The sequence below is a fragment of the Dreissena polymorpha genome, chromosome 5, assembly GCF_020536995.1.
Source record: "Dreissena polymorpha isolate Duluth1 chromosome 5, UMN_Dpol_1.0, whole genome shotgun sequence".
Taxonomy (NCBI): domain Eukaryota; kingdom Metazoa; phylum Mollusca; class Bivalvia; order Myida; family Dreissenidae; genus Dreissena; species Dreissena polymorpha.
In genome coordinates this window covers 27,749,570-27,766,838 of record NC_068359.1, presented here as the reverse complement: position 1 = coordinate 27,766,838, position 17,269 = coordinate 27,749,570, and the positions used below count along the sequence as shown (strand labels likewise).

Here is a 17,269-nt window from a genome sequence, read left to right as displayed (position 1 = left end):
TTAATCAGTGAGTAACTTAATCAAGATTTCTTGATCACTGTTTCAAGTGTATATTTTGCCATTTATAAGTAGATCAACTGTAAAACAATTGTATTTTAAATGTAATGTATTCATGTATTGTTGCCATTTTTATGTCCCCCACTATATTAGTAGGGGACATATTGTTTTTGCCCTGTCTGTTGGTTGGTTGGCCTGTTGGTTGGTCTGTTGGTTGGTCTGTTGGTTTGTACCAACTTTAACATTTGCAATAACTTTTGCAATATTGAAGATAGCAACTTGATATTTGGCATGCATATGTATCTCATGAAGCTGCACATTTTGAGTGGTGAAAGGTCAAGGTCATCCTTCAAGGTCAAAGGTCAAATATATGGGTCAAAATCGCTTATTTAATGTACACTTTTGCAATATTTCAATATTCAAGATAGCAACTTGATATTTGGCATGCATGTGTATCTCATGGAGCTGCACATTTTGAGTGGTAAAAGGTCAAGGTCATCCTTCAAGGTCAGAGGTCAAATATATGTGGCCAAAATCGCTCATTTCATGATTACTTTTGCAATATTGAAGATAGCAACTTGATATTTGGCATGCATGTGTATCTCATGGAGCTGCACATTTTGAGTGGTCAAGGTCAAGGTCATCCTTCAAGGTCAAATATATGGGTCAAAATTGCTTATGTAATGTCACTTCTGCAATATTGAAGCTAGCAATTTTATATTTGAAATGCATGTGTATCTCATGTAGCTGCACATTTTGAGTGGTGAAGGATCGAGGTCAAGGTCATCCTTCAAGGTCAAACGTCATATAGGGGGACATTGTGTTTCACAAACACATCTTTTTTTCTACCGGTATATGATGCCCAGCAAAGTACATACAAAGTCTATGACTGTAAGTTAGAATTTGCCAACCAAGTAATAGGAACAGTCAATGTTTGGCTACAAAATGATCCTGATGTTTTTTCAGTTAATCAGTTACATTATTAGTTGGCATCTGTATTATTGTGGTATCTCTGCTAAAAAATTGTGTGTGTAATAGCCAATTTCGGCCGCAGTCCCCCACCTGAAAAGTATACTTTTTTCCCCTTTTGGGGGAAAGAATTCGCCCTGAAAAAGAATTTTTATGTCCCCCACTATAGTAGTGGGGAACATATTGTTTTTGCCCTGTCTGTTGGTTGGTCTGTTTGCGCCAACTTTAACATTTTGCAATAACTTTTGCTATATTGAAGATAGCAACTTGATATTTGGCATGCATGTGTATCTCATAGAGTTGCACATTTTGAGTGGTGAAAGGTCAAGGTCATCCTTCAAGGTCAGAGGTCAAATATATATGTGGCCAAAATCGCTCATTTTATGAATACTTGTGCAATATTGAAGATAGCAACTTGATATATGGCATGCATGTGTATCTCATGGAGCTGCACATTTTGAGTGGTAAAAGGTCAAGGTCATCCTTTAAGGTCAGAGGTCAAATATATGTGGCCCAAATCGCTTATTTTATGAATACTTTTGCAATATTGAAGATAGCACCTTGATATTTGGCATGCAGGTGTATCTCATGTAGCTGCACATTTTGAGTGTTGAAAGGTCAAGGTCATCCTTCAAGGTCCTCATCCTTCAAGGTCAAAGGTCAAATATATGGGTCAAAATCGCTCATTTAATGTACACTTTTGCAATATTTCAATATTCAAAATAGCAACTTGATGTTTGGCATGCATGTGTATCTCATGGAGCTGCACATTTTGAGTGGTGAAAGGTCAAGGTCATCCTTCAAGGTCAGAGGTCAAATATATGTGGCCAAAATCGCAAATTTCTGAGTACTTTTGCAATATTGAAGATAGCAACTTGATATTTGGCATGCATGTGTATCTCATGGAGCTGCACATTTTGAGTGGTGAAAGGTCAAGGTCATCCTTCAAGGTCAAATATATGGGTCAAAATTGCTCATGTAATGTCACTTCTTCAATATTGAAGCTAGCAATTTTATATTTGACATGCATGTGTATCTCATGGAGCTGCACATTTTGAGTTGTGAAGGGTCAAGGTCAAGGTCATCCTTCAAGGTCAAACGTCATATACAAGGACATGATGTTTCACAATGGTCTGTTGGTTTGCGCCAATTTTAACCATTGCAATAACTTTTGCAAAATTGAAGATAGCAACTTGATATTTGGCACGCATATGTATCTCATGGAGCTGCACATTTTGAGTGGTGAAAGGTCAAGGTCAAGGTCATCCTTCAGGGTCAAAGGTCAAATATATGGGTCAAAATCGCTCATTTAATGTACACTTTTGTAATATTTCAATATTCACGATAGCAACTTGATGTTTGGCATGCACGTGTATCTCATGGAGCTGCACGTTTTGAGTGGTGTAAGGTCAAGGTCATCCTTCAAGGTCAGAGGTCTAATATATATGGCCAAAGTCGCTCATTTTTAAGGTCATATTTCAAGGTCAAAGGTCAAATATATGGGAGGACATAGTGCTTCACAAGCAAATCTTGTTATAAGATAAACTCACTGTTAACATTACTTTGTACAAGCCATTGTTATAAAAATCATTTCTTGTGTCAATGCTAAAATATGTATTAAATTGTTAAAATAATGCACAGTAACAACTTCTGAAGAGAAAAATATACTTAAGGCAATAGAAACACATTGTTATATGAAATGCTTTTTATTAAGAACACCTACTTAAAATTTGTTTAATTTTGTTTTACATTATCTGAAGAAAAAATAGTACCTTGTAATTTGAAATCAGTCAATGAAAAATTAAGGGAGTGTTGCCATATGCTAACAATAGTCAAGAAGTGCAATTGTCTCTATTGGTAATACAACAGAGCAATACAATTTGCTTAAACAAGATTACAGCATAAAGGGTGCCATTCTTGGCTACGGGTGCAGTTTTGAATACCAACCAAGCAGTGGTCTAATGGTAAGATGCTGGCTTAGGGATCGAGAGGTCCCGGGTTCGAATCCCGCCCTGACCGCTGGAATTTCCTTGAGCAAGAAATTTATACCACAACTGCTCCTCTCCACCTAGGTGTATAAATGGGTACCTGTGAGGGAAATAAGCCAATGTGCCGTGACTGCATACTGCGCCAAGATGTTAACGGACGACTTATGACCCAGTGATCAGGGAAAAACTGTAAAGCGCCTTTGAACGCACATCTCGAGTATGAAAAGGGCGCTATATAAATGTGGTATAAAAAAAAAAGAATAAATGAAAGCTTATCAGAATTAATTTGAGAAGTCACAGTGACTTGACCATTGACCTAGTGACCCCAAAACTGGTGTGGTGTGTAGAACTCATCAATGTGCATCTACATATGAAGTTTGAAAGTTGTAGTTGGAAGCACTTTGATTTTAGAGCCAATGTTAAGGTTTTAGCACGACGCAGACGGCGGACGACACGACGAACTGGCTACGACAATACCTCGGGTTTTCTCCGTTTATACCGAGCTAAAAATAAAAACTAAGATGTCTGCTTTGCAATTTCTTCAAAAAATAGACACTTATGAATGTGCTTATATTAAACGTGAACAGTATTGACATATTGCTTACGATAACGTTTGACATTTTATTAGTTTTGTAATAGCGTGTTTGACCTTTCGCATTGACCATCCCACAATCCCACATTTGCTTACAGTGGGGCCAGGTTCTGTAAATCTTCCACAACAAGTTCAGCAAATGTTTTATGACCAGATTTCCTCATATTTGGGAGTGTTTATATTTAACTTTTATTGAATGCATAAAACACGTTTGTTCTGTTTTTGAATAGCTGAAAATAGCTTGATGTTTGTAAATTGTGTGACATGTTGATCAAATTGATACATAGAAAAAAAAACATTTTGCATTTATTTGTATTTGTAGCTAAGCAACACTTGTTACCAAATACAAATTTAAGTATTTGGTATAAATATATAATGATTTGCTATATTCGTAATATCGTATGAAATGCAATTTTAATTATAATGTGTTAATATGTTTGTCGACTCCAAATAATTATTGTATATAAGTAAATATAGGGTAAAAATGTCTATGGAAAGTATCCGTAGGCACGTTTCAATTGCTTGTGTACCTCATATGGATCAGGGTCTTTCTAAATTATTGCATGAGTGTTAATGCCTATGTCTGATTGTGTAAATATCTTCAAATATATTTGTTAAGAGGATTTTAATATTAAAAGATAAACTAGTATCTAAACTTTAACCGTGCATCTTTTGCATTTATTTTAACGTGTTTATATTGTTTGGCTTACAGAGTTTAATATTGTCTATATTCGTGCGTACTTTTATTGTGATTGATTTGGTAAGACAAAGTGCATATCACTAATGCTGTTGTTTTTGTTTTATGTTATATGTAAATAATTAAACATGTTTTTTTGGTGATATGTATTTCCAAATCTAAGTGTGTTGTTGCATTCTCAATAAAGTACATAGCCATACACGTGGAATAGTATTGCTAAGTGACAATTTGTTGTCTTTACAAATAAAATCCGCAAGAATTGTCGTTTCAATTATATATAGCTTTCCCCTATTGAACCTGGGTAAAAACGTGACCGTGAGCTCATTTTGTTTTATGTTGACTGCCAATATAATTATATATATATATATATATATATATATATATATATATATATATATATATATAGAGAGAGAGAGAGAGAGAGAAAGAAATTGTTCAAAAGGTGTATCTTATACCCTAGCGCTTTCGACTACACGTCTTCTTCAGGGGTGTATACAGATATATATGAGTCCCCAGTGCGAATGCACAATAGAGGTTAACTTATTGGCTTTCAGTCTTTGTTTTTTTTAGTTATATGTCGTTTTATATTTTTTATTTTTTATTTATGCATATTAAAATTGTGTTATAGACTGACGCCCGTAATATAATTTATATCGATGTTATAATAAAAAATATTATAATTTGCAGTGAACGTTTTGCATTCAGTATTGTGTCATATTTATGCCCCCCTTCGAAGAAGAGGGGGTATATTGCTTTGCACATGTCGGTCTGTGGGTCCATCCACCAGGTGGTTTCGGGATGATAACTCAAGAACGCTTGTGCCTAGGATCATGAAACTTCATAGGTTCATTGATCATGACTCGCAGATGACCCCTATTGATTTTGATGTCACTAGGTCAAATGTCAAGGTCATGGTGACCAGAAATAGTAAAATGGTTTCCGGATGATAACTCAAGAACGCTTAGGTCTAGGATCATGAAACTTGATAGGTAGATTGATCATGACTCGCAGATGACCCCTATTGATTTTCAAGTCTTTAGGTCAAAGGGCAAGGTCACAGTGACCCGAAATAGTAAAATGGTTTCCGGATGATAACTCAAGAACGCTTAGGCCTAGGATCATGCAACTTGATAGGTAGATTCATCATGACTCGCAGATGACCCCTATCGATTTTCAGGTCACTAGCACAAAGGTCAAGGTCACAGTGACCCGAAATAGTAAAATGGTTTCCGGATGATAACTCAAGAACGCTTATGCCTAGGATCATGAAACTTCATAGTACATTGATCATGACTCGCAGATGACCCCTATTGATTTTAAGGTCACAAGGTCAAAGGTCAAGGTCACGGTGACCCGAAATAGTAAAATGGTTTCCAAATGATTACTCAAGAACGCTTATGCCTAGGATCATGAAACTTCATAGGTACATTGATCATGACTCGCAGATGACCCCTATTGATTTTAAGTCACAAGGTCAAAGGTCAAGGTAACGGTGACCCGAAATAGTAAAATGGTTTCCGGATGATAACGCAAGAACGCTTATGCCTAGGATCATTGAACTTGATAGGTAGATTGATCAGGACTCGCAGTTGACCCCTATTGATTTTCAGGTCACAATATCAAAGGTCAAGGTCACGGTGACCAGAAATAGTAAAATGGTTTCCGGATGATTACTCAAGAATGCTAATTGCTACGATCATAAAACTTCATAGGTACATTGATTATGACTCGCAGATGACCCCTATCGATATTGAGGTCACTAGGTCAAAGGTCAAGTTCACGGTGACCCGAAATAGTAAAATGGTTTCCAGATGATAACTGAAGAACGCTTATTCCTAGGATCATGAAACTTGATAGGTAGATTGACCATGACTCGCAGATGTCCCGTTTTGATTTTCAGGTCACTAGGTTAAAGGTCAAGGTCACGTTGACTCGAAATAGTAAAATGGTTTCCGGATGATAACTCAAGAACGCTTATGGCTAGGATCATGAAACTTGATAGGTACATTGATCATGACTGGCAGATGAGCCATATTGATTTTCAGGTCGCTAGGTCAAAGGTCAAGGTCACAGTGACATAAAACATATTCACACAATGGCTGTCACTACAACAGAGATCCCATATGGGGGTCATGCATGTTTTACAAACAGCCCTTGTTATTTTTCGTTTTATGATTATGTACATACACTTATTATAATTGTGTGTTATAAAATGGCGCTTAAAATGTTTATTATATCGATATAACGTTTAAATGATTAAAATGGAAGTTAGAATTTAGTGTGAAGTTGTTTTATTTTTAATATGTTGTTTTTATTTATTCCATATATATATATATATATATATATATATATATATATATATATATATATATATATATATATATATATATATATATATATATATATATATATACACATATACACATATACATATATATACATACATACATATATGCACATACACAAACATGTATATAAATATATACTATAATATAATGGTCGTCGGACCATTGTGTTTTTGCTTCTATACAAAACAAAATGATATTGTCAAACGAGTGGCCAGATTCGCTGAAGTGTGTGGCAACGGGAGACCTATTGAATTGGCGAGTTTTCCAGTCGGACCTATGTAGATTAATGCGCTTGGTCAATGCCAGTTTTGTTTTGCCAACATATTGTTTCTTACAAATACTGCACGTCATCAAATATAGGACATTTGCAGTTTTACAGTTGTGGTTACCTTTATTGGACGAAATGGCACCAGATGTGGCTTTTAATGTATTTGATGGGCGCATCATATTGCATATTTGGCAACGCATGGTTTTGATTCTCCTAGAACAGCTTCTTCGGAAGTTGGTGTACTTTTGGCATGTACCAGAATGGATCTTCTATATGCCAAAATGGGCTTTTCAGGAAATATACGTTTAAGCTTGCTTGATTTTTCGATTGTGGTCCAGTGGCGGTCAATGATGTCTTTTATTTTAGACAGACCTTGATGGTAAGTGACCTCAAACGGTATACGAGTGTTTGGCGTTTTGCTTTTGTATTTGAGTAGGTTTATATATATATATATATATATATATATATATATATATATATATATATATATATATATATATATATATATATATATATATATATATATATATATATTTATATATATATAAAGCCGCGCTCTGTGGAAAAGTGGTTAATGCACGTGCGTAAAGCGTCGTCCAAGATTAGCCAGTGCAGTCCACATAGGCTTATCAGGGACGACACTTTCCGCCTAAACAGGATTTTTGCTAAGAAGATACTTTATTTTAACGAAAATATAAAAGCGGAAAGTGTCATCCATGATTAGCCTGTGCGGACTACACAGGCTATCTGGAACGACATTTTATTGACATGCATTAAACCCGTTTTCATAGAGCAAGGCCCATATATATTTATGATATGGGTAACAAACAAACAAGTACTTCTTCGACTGTAACAGGAAAACGAACACCGTTGACGTTATGTTGTTCATTGATTAAAGAGATATTTTTTATGTCATACCATTGTCTTCTTATTGTATAAACTTTACAAAGTACGCGATTGTTCTGCTCAATAATAAATCAAAACACAATGCGCATTCGATCCCGAACTGTCGGCTGCTAACATTCTCTCCGGTGCGCACGTGCAGAAAATGAACGACAATTAGTCTCACTCACTTTTTTTACTTCACATTCTTCCGGTCCGCGTTAAAGGTCACATAACCCCAAACCGGAACTCCTGTTTGCAGGATTACATGCAGTCAGTTTGATACTTAGCACACATTGTTCAGTGCATGCTGCATAGGATTTGTAAAATACATTGCAAATGGTTGTTTTTGGTATTAATTTGAAGGTATATTTGTAAGCAATAAGAAAAAGAAGCCATATTTGTGCTCTAATTTTTCTGTTGATGGTTCCCGGCTTTGAAAGTAGGTCATACTATTTGAGCCCAAAATGGTCGCATCCACATCTGTCAAAACTGGTGTGCTTATTCTAAGGTAAATATTTTGAGATACAACACATACAATTTGATAACATGCATTTTTTAAAAAGATTATGCATTTATCTTTCCAATGATGTATGATGATATAGTACTGAAACGCTTGGTCATGGTAAAAATTGATATCGAACTTCAACTATTTTATATGTAATATAGAAGGAAATTAATTGCGCATGCGTAACCTAAACATCAAGAGGGACGCGTGGTTTGTGTGTTTTCAAACAGGCGCTTAATTGGCGTGAATCAAGCGCCTCTAATGCAGTGACCAGGTCATAATACACTAAATAGTTTCCCTATATAATTCAATGTAAAAGCGACAACTTTGAGCGAAAATAAATGCAACATTTTGCACATAGAGACCCCCATAACCATACCTTTTCTTAGAGGCCATTCTAAGCGGAATCGATATATGCAATAAAAAAGATATGTCATGTACAAAGCAAGAAAGAACTTGACACAAATCAAAATCGACTGTTTTTGCAACTTTTTTTTTCGGCCGTTTCTTAGTGGAATGTAACCTTTTCTAGTGCAATGGTTTACTATAGTCTTCAAGTGTATCATATTTTAGGGATTCAGTAGTGAACACCTATTCATGCCCTACCATTATCTTCGCAAGATAACATCCGAATAATGGTAAAAAGTGTAAAAATTGCCTTCCTGTCAACTATGATATTTTTTTAGAGAGTACATTTAGTGTATTGTAACCTATAAGACAACGTTTACTGTTAACATCGCGAAAAATAAGCACTTCTCGATACTTGTAAACCTATTTTCTATGTGCATGCCAATTTTCAGACCGATCTTTCACGTAGAAATGCTTGAAAATGCATTTTATTATAACGCCTGATAAGCCATGTGGCTTTCGCGTTCGGAGCTTTGATGTATAACGGGCGTTCAGGCGTAAAACGATTACCCTAAATAATTACAATCGGTCAAAATACTGGAATATTGTTACAAGCTATGTAGAAAAAGAAGTAAACAATTTTTAAAACGTGTTCATGAGCTCTTTCAGCACAAATTGTTGCGATTTGAAATGCTTAAGAGTTTTTGTACGTTTTTTTTTCTTATATTCCTCTGAAAACGTATTTTTTTCTTAAAAAAACTCACGATGCTCCTTAAATTCATGAAACAAACGCATTTATTCCGTGAAATTTGCCAAAACGCGTCATATTCCACTAAAAAATGATGATTTTCTGTAAAAACAGCTCCTTTGTGACTAGGCCTGGTTTTGCGTTTAGGTCATAATACACTAAATAGTTTCCCTATATAATTCAATGTAAAAGCGACAACTTTGAGCGAAAATAAATGCAACATTTTGCACATAGAGACCCCCCATAACCATACCTTTTCTTAGAGGCCATTCTAAGCGGAATCGATATATGCAATAAAAAAGATGTGTCATGTACAAAGCAAGAAAAAACTTGACACAAATCAAAATCGACTGTTTTTGCAACTTTTTTTTCGGCCGTTTCTTAGTGGAATGTAACCTTTTCTAGTGCAATTGTTTACTATAGTCTTCAAGTGTATCATATTTCAGGGATTCAGTAGTGAACACCTATTCATGCCCTACAATATCTTCGCAAGATAACACCCGAATAATGGTAAAAAGTGTAAAAATTGCCTTCCTGTCAACTATGATATTTTTTTTAGAGAGTACAGCCCAACATGAAGCGATCATTTAGTGTATTGTAACCACCAGAGCGACGCGCTTAATTTGAAATCCAGATTTGCAAGGCTTAATCGATTCCAAAATAAACAAACACGCGGACAAACAAAACATGGAACGCCATTGATAGTCTGTTTACGCGTGCCTCGTACATATGGCTTTCAAATGAAGGAATTTAAATATGAAAATAATTCAGCAGCGATCTTTGAAAACGTGGCTTAATGCATGTGTGTAAAGTGTCGTCCCAGATAAGCCTGTGCAGTCCACCCAGGATAACAAGGACGATACTTTCCGCATTTATTGCTTTTTACATTTCAAGGAAGACTACTTCACGAAATCTAATCAAGGCGTAAAGTGTCGTCCCTGATAAGCCTGTGCAGTCAGCACATGCAACGACATTCTCCTCATTAACGAAAGTTTTCGTTTACAGGAAGTATTTTTTTCAGCGAAAATCCAGTTCTGGCTAAAAGTGGCGTAACGTAATAACTTAAAGGCTAATCGGGACGACACTTTACACACATGCATTAGGCCCCGTTTTCCAAGTGCGAGGCTCAAGTGTTTTGTACTTCTTGCCGACGTCATATTTTGCAGCGGTAATTCCTGAAGTATGCTTTTAAGTAAACAAGTTATTTCTGTGTTGTAATGACTTTGATTTAGAAGATGAATACTAGTTAAATGTGTATATGCCACTGAGTTAAGAAAAACTTATATTTGCCGTTCATTTTGTATAAGCCCATCTGTATATAAATTCCACAACTTACTAGTTTCATGTGACAAATCAACAATTTATAATGTTTGTAGATTTATTAAAGAAGCTTTTGTTAAAATAAATACAATACTTAATAATACTGTTCATTAAACTTCAGTACCGCCTTGATAGAACCTAGGTGTTCTTACCATCGATTGTATTTATTGGTATTTTTATTCTTTAATGTTATCTTGTTATGCCTTGTTTCGAGACAGAGAATAGTATGTGTATTTAAGCATGAAGACAATGTACAATTGTATAAATCTGAATAAACTATCTTTCTGTCTATTTGTCTGTCTGCTTTCTTCAAGCCTCAATTCCTATTGGAATTTAAGGGTTTAGATGGAAATATGTTGCTTTGCTTATTTGTTTGCAATACTCTTTGAGTGCACAAACGTGTGTTAACGTTGCTGTTGTTGTCTATTACAGCAAACGAACTCACCTTCAAGGCATCAGAGAAACGTAAATTGCACTGGTAATTTTAAATTCTACTGCTTTAGTGAGAATTCGGCATTCGCTTTGTCATGATCATGAGAAGTACCAAATCAAGGTGTTATCATTATTAAGTCTCGTGGTATTAAGATATATCATTGTGTAAATCATCTAACCTGACAGCAATAGACCTTTTTGCACAATAAGCAAAAACTGATTAGAGCGCGAAGTATCGTTACTCGCAGAATTCCAGAACGAGGCTGGACGTTATCCATTCTTAATAGGGAACCTCGATAGCATTTTCTAACATTTTATATTAACTTTGTTTGATGTCCCTATCTTGTCGTTGGTATTGTTTAAGTGTAAAACACAAAATTGTTGAAAACTGGCAATTTTCGTTGTATATTAAAATACGTCCTTTAAAGTTAGGAACGTTTTTCGTGGTAAACATTATTATCATGTTCATATATTTTCATGACGCCAAAGTGAATAAAGTGAATACAAATATTTCACACCATATGAACATATCCCCCACGGAGGACTGTCGCCGTTTATTAAGTGAATTCGCGCAACAGACTGACCAGAGAGTACGCCAAGCCGCCAGAGGGCATTGGACGCGCAGATAAAATATGAACGTATCAAATATGTGTGAAAATCCCATTAGCCCGTCACCGCGGTCCCCATATGAGATATGTCCTCGACGCCTAGCCAATATTTACCGCTGTGATAAACATCTATAGACGTAAATGCGTCGATATTTTGTTGATAAAACCCGCCGTTTATGTAAACCTACATTAACATGACATGTTAAATAATGTCTTCGGCACATGCATATATAGCTCTGGCAATGGTTACCTTAACAAAACCGCATATCGCATAAATTACTTCGTCTTTAGATAAGTTACTTTTGCAATAAACATATGCAATGTTATATTTAACAAAATCTCACAAATAACAATAAACGACCGCATGTTGGTAAAAAATGGATGTAAACGATATGTGTTTGTCTCATGTTCACACACATAGTATTGCTGACTGGAATATTGGGTTCAGGAGTTTGTGGTTTTAACTAGTTCATTGCAGTCTTTATTTCAAATTGCAGTTATATTGTAGCGTTTGATGACTTAATAATTTGTTCTGTATGAGTTTGAATTTAACCGTTAACTATACAATTATATAATACGCTTTCAAAGAAGATAGTCGTAACAGTTTTTAGCATAGGTGCGTTTACGCACCTATGCTTATGGTATATACCACATTTCGAAAATCCACATCTATCGGTTACCCATTATGAAGCCTTACCTGATCAAAAATCAGACGAAATATCTATTTAATTGAGTATATGGTCATTCTTACAATTTTTTTTTGGAAACGTTTTTCTAACGTTTTCTTCCAAGAATATTGCTGACATCGTTTTTAGTGAATTTTTCTAAGACCGTTTTGTGTCAAAAAATCTTCTTATAACCTAAAACAAATTTCGTTCGTAAAACACTTCTATCTGCACTATAAATCTCAAACTCCTACGCAGTGGCCTCCCTTATAGGAGAAGTTACTGACCGGGCGAAGCAAGGGAAGTTACTGCTGTGAGGAGTTTCTATAAAAATCTGCATTCAGAAATCTGTATTCAGAACTCAATCTGTTGTGCACGTCTGCATCTAACGCTTACCAAAAGTTTTACGACAAATTCTTGACGCAGACGAATAGGGTAGCGTCTTTTTTCATTTGTGAAAATAATAGTTCGATACAGATCTGTCCGTGCTTAAATTTTGAAAGGCTTGGGTAATTATTTTTCATAAGCGTTTCAAACACTGATGTAAATGGAAAGATTATCTATTTAAATAGTCGGTAATTGTTTGAAATTATTGATTTGAGAAATTCGCGGATGGCTATATCGAACTACATTATACCACGTGACGCCATTCTTCCCTGTATCTTGCACCTATGCTTTTAACGCCATCGGCGCTCTCGTTAACTATTAAAATTACAAACTTTGTCTGAAATAAAAATCGGGGCTTTTGCTTCGGCATAGTTAATATGAGGAGCGACATGCGAAAATGGGTCTTAACCGTATGCGGCCAGTTTAGCTCAAGATCAGCCTGCGCATCCGAGCAGTCTGGTCAGAAGCTACCTTACCCGCTTACTAGGCCACGAAACCTCTCGTGGATTTAAAGGGACCTTTTCACGTTTTGGTTTATTGAAAAAAATGAAAAAATTGTTTGAGATTCGAAATTTTGTGTTGTAGTGATGATATTTGTGATAAAAAACCTTATTCTGAACATTTAACATGCTCTTAATTATCCATTATATGCATTCTTTGACAATTTTAAAACCTGAATATTATAAAGCGTTGCAACGCGAAACGATTGAATAGTTTAAAGAGTTCATGTTGTTGTCTTTATATTTTGTGACACTACGAGGATTGTTTATATAAAGTTTTCAAACAGCACTCATGGTATGAGCACAGATGGCCGAGTGGTCTGAGCGGTAGACTTTTACTCCAGAGATCAGTGCAGTTATGGGTTACTTGTTTTTCTTTCTGTAATTTTATTCTTGTTTTTTTTACAAGAGCTTTTTTAGATCCAATGTTTACATTTATCAATATAAAGCATTTAATGACAGACTTCAATACATGCCAAAATATGTGAACATGTCCCTTTAAGGCACTTGATTACACGGCGCGAATGCTCATGCTTGTCTTGGGCTACGCTTGGCGCATATCACACAATGCACAGTTTCGCATGACTCGGCTCCAATCGTGAACGATGCACATATTTTGGCCATTAAGTACGTTATTGCAAGCAAAACACAAATTGTATAACTTCATTGTCGGATTTCGAAGTTTTCTACTATGCTATTGTTTGCAACCAGGTAGCATCACTGTTTTTTCATGCACTTTTGTTTAGTGAAACTTTGTCTACTGCGATGCAGGAGGTGTCTTTATACAAACTTTATCTTAGTATTCACTATTGAGCATCCATATCATACTAACGCATCAAATAGCATCGTAATATCTTTTTAAACATCTAAATTTAGGCATTTTCTTAGCTAAAAAAGGGATACTAACCCAAACAAGTAAATAGTTTTGCCCCGGGATAGCGACGTGCCATACATAGCAAGCGACGAATCTTGTGTATCTAATAAGCATTTAGTTGTCATATACATAAACATAATCATGAAAGAAGCGAGGGTCTCATTATGAAAATAATTATCATAATTCTTGCGGCCACTTGAATGCATCAGAACTCAAGAGAAAGTCAACAACACAACGCCTCTGGCTTCGGCTATGCGATCGCTCGACTGATGCGATCGTATTTGCAAATTATTGAACTTTCATGGCAGCAACTGGGCGAACATTCTCTGATCTTTGACATAAGCATTAATTTTTTATGAAAAAAGTCAAATTACACTGAAAAAACCCTGAACAATTAAACTTGACTGTTATTAAAATAAAATGTGAAGCATAAAGCTATGGGACATCAATCCAGCGACCTTTCGTGAATGATAGATATGCGTGATTACAAGCGCTCGAGTTAAGATTCAGTTTTCACGCGCATAGGTAGTTTACTAAAAGTTGCAAATGTGATTCTATAGTTAAAAACTTGTTACAGAAGTGAAAATATTAAGCTTAAAAGTAAATGTGTCACTAATCGTGTTTACATAATTTAAAGTGGAAATGTGTGACACACAGAACACTTAAGCATTAAGCCTATAAAGGTATCCGGACCAACGGCAGCCGAACAATCGGCTCAATGCTTTTTTTGCATTACCCAACGATCGGCACCTCATAAATTTGCCGACCATTCAACTGTGTTATTTAATCGGGTGCCAATGTCCTTTCCGACTCATTTGCGAGGTGCCGAATGTCCGGGAATGCCAAACGGGTCACCCACTGGTCATGTTTATTATGCCATAAGTTCAATTAAGCCTGTCTCTGATAAAACGGGCTTTAATGCATGTGCGTAATGTGCCGTCACAGATAAACCAGTGCAGTCCGCACTGGCTAATCAGGACCGACACTTTCCGCTCTGATGTTATTTTTTAGTTTAAAGGAAGTCTCTTTTTAGCGAAAATCTAGTTTTCGTGGTAAGTGTCGTATCTGATACGTCTGTGCGGACTGCACGGCTAGACGGGAACGACACTTAACGCACACTTATTTAGCCTCGTTTTCACAGAGCGCGGCTCATTTGTATTTATGAATGCAGCTTGTCCTATCTACCCGTTTACTCCGCTCGTCCTCTCTTCATCGCATTAACGTATGTACTTAAGTCTGTCGGAAACGGATCGCTAAAGTATCAATGACATGTACATGTATGTGATATTCGTCTGATTTGTCGTTGAAATAAAAGTTGGTTTGTTTTCGTTGTCCTGTGCACACGCTTGCTCGTCATTCCTATAATGTGAAACCTATGCGACATCTCTTGGTTAATGTTGACAATTAAAACTAAGACTTCGACACTTAGTCTGTTATCAAGTTTTATGCAAAATAGATGGAAATCGGTTGTTTTAAAGAAACGTGTTGTTTGTCTTAGTATTTTTGCGTTTTTGTTATTGCGGAATTCAGTAATAGGTCAATAACCACATGTAAAGCTTCAATGATCTACAGCCGAACACGTGTCTCGATACGTAAACTATGATTAGATCGTCATCAACTCTTTCGAAACTAGTAAATACACATTATAACAGACAGTAAATCTTTCCCATTTTTTTAAGCGTGCAATTACATAAGTTCTTATTGTCAAATAAATAGGGAAACATATTAAACTCTCGCATGCATCAAAGATCATCAAGGCGCAGTTACGCTTGTATTTTCTGAACAAGAGAATCATGGCAATAAATAGTTTTTAAAAGTTGCAAGAAATCAAGGTTATTTCATTGCAAACATTTCAGTGAAAAGTGGCATGTTTTATTATCTTTATTGTTGAAATCAAAAGCAGTGGATGCTTTATCTAGAACGTCAACATGATAAATCGATTTTCAAAGATATGTGAGCCGTGTTCTAAAAACAATGGGTTTAATGCATGTGCGTTTAGTGTCATCCCAGATTAGACTGTGCAGTCCGCACAGGCTAATCAGAGACGACACTTTCCGCCTAAACTTGATTATCGGTAAGGAGAGACTTCATTGAAACTAAAAAGACCATAAACGCGGAACGTGTCGTCCCTGATTAGCCTGTGCGGACTGCACATGCTAATCTAGAACGACACTTTACGCACATGCATTATGCCCAGTTTTCTCAGAACGCGACACATATTATTATAAATGTGATCACAGCTCTGGGGAAACAAACTGAATTAATGTGCGTAAAGTGTCATCCTTGATTAATCTGCACAGGGACGACACTTTCCGCTTTCATCGTGTTAATCCTTTTCTTAGCGAAACTCCATTAGGCGAAAATGTTCGTATTTGATTAGTCTGCGCAAATGGAACAGACTGATCAGGGACGACACTTTACGCACATGCATTTAGTCCCGTTTTCCCAAAGTTAAGCTCATGCTATCTGTGTGTCGTGTACACTTGCGCCGCAACAATGATTTCAACACAATCTCTTTGTGTAAATACGCACTGAATTTAGTATCTCTCGGATGTGGAGGTAGTCTTACAACCATCGATGTTAAGAAAATACATGTATCTACCTTTGATTGAATATTATGAATAACTAATCAAGTGTCTTTTATTGAAAACATGTGTGATTTATTTCAATCAAACTCCCGCTTCAGTATCGAAACAGCAATAAAAAAGGGCATCGGAGTCATCGAAGTTCAAAGTGGAGCCATTATTAAATTGAAGATTTTACCTCTTCCGCTTCATAACTTGCGGTCGTCCTCAAACGTTCATGGTTTGGCTTCCCTAAAACTCGTGGCTTTGATTGTTATTTACGATTTAATAGATTTGACATTAGTGCGATATCGACCCCCTCTCTGATGTAGACCGTGGAATAGATACAACTGTTCGACCCCTCTCTGATGTAGACCGTGGAATAGATACAACTGTTCGACCCCTCTCTGATTCGACTGTTCGACTCCTCGCTTATTCACTAACTCCCTCGCTCAGTCACTCACTCGCTCAGTCACTCACTCACTCGCTCACGAACTTAATAGCTCGTTCGCTCGCTAAATTGATCGACCGATCGCTCACTCGTTCGCTCACGCACACACGCACTCACTCGAAT

At 36.3% G+C, this 17,269-nt stretch overlaps 1 long non-coding RNA gene across 1 annotated transcript in view; it reads left to right on the top strand.

The window, feature by feature from the left end:
* LOC127880604 (uncharacterized) overlaps nucleotides 1-6,521 on the top strand; it is an 11,238-nt gene extending 4,717 nt beyond the window's left edge. The window contains exons 3-5 of the long non-coding RNA XR_008049636.1: nucleotides 1-5,151; nucleotides 5,297-5,585; nucleotides 5,875-6,521. The exon at nucleotides 1-5,151 is cut by the window's left edge and continues 1,057 nt beyond it. This is a non-coding gene — a long non-coding RNA (uncharacterized LOC127880604). The remainder of the gene's footprint in view (nucleotides 5,152-5,296; nucleotides 5,586-5,874) is intronic.
* The last annotated feature ends 10,748 nt before the right edge of the window (nucleotides 6,522-17,269 follow it).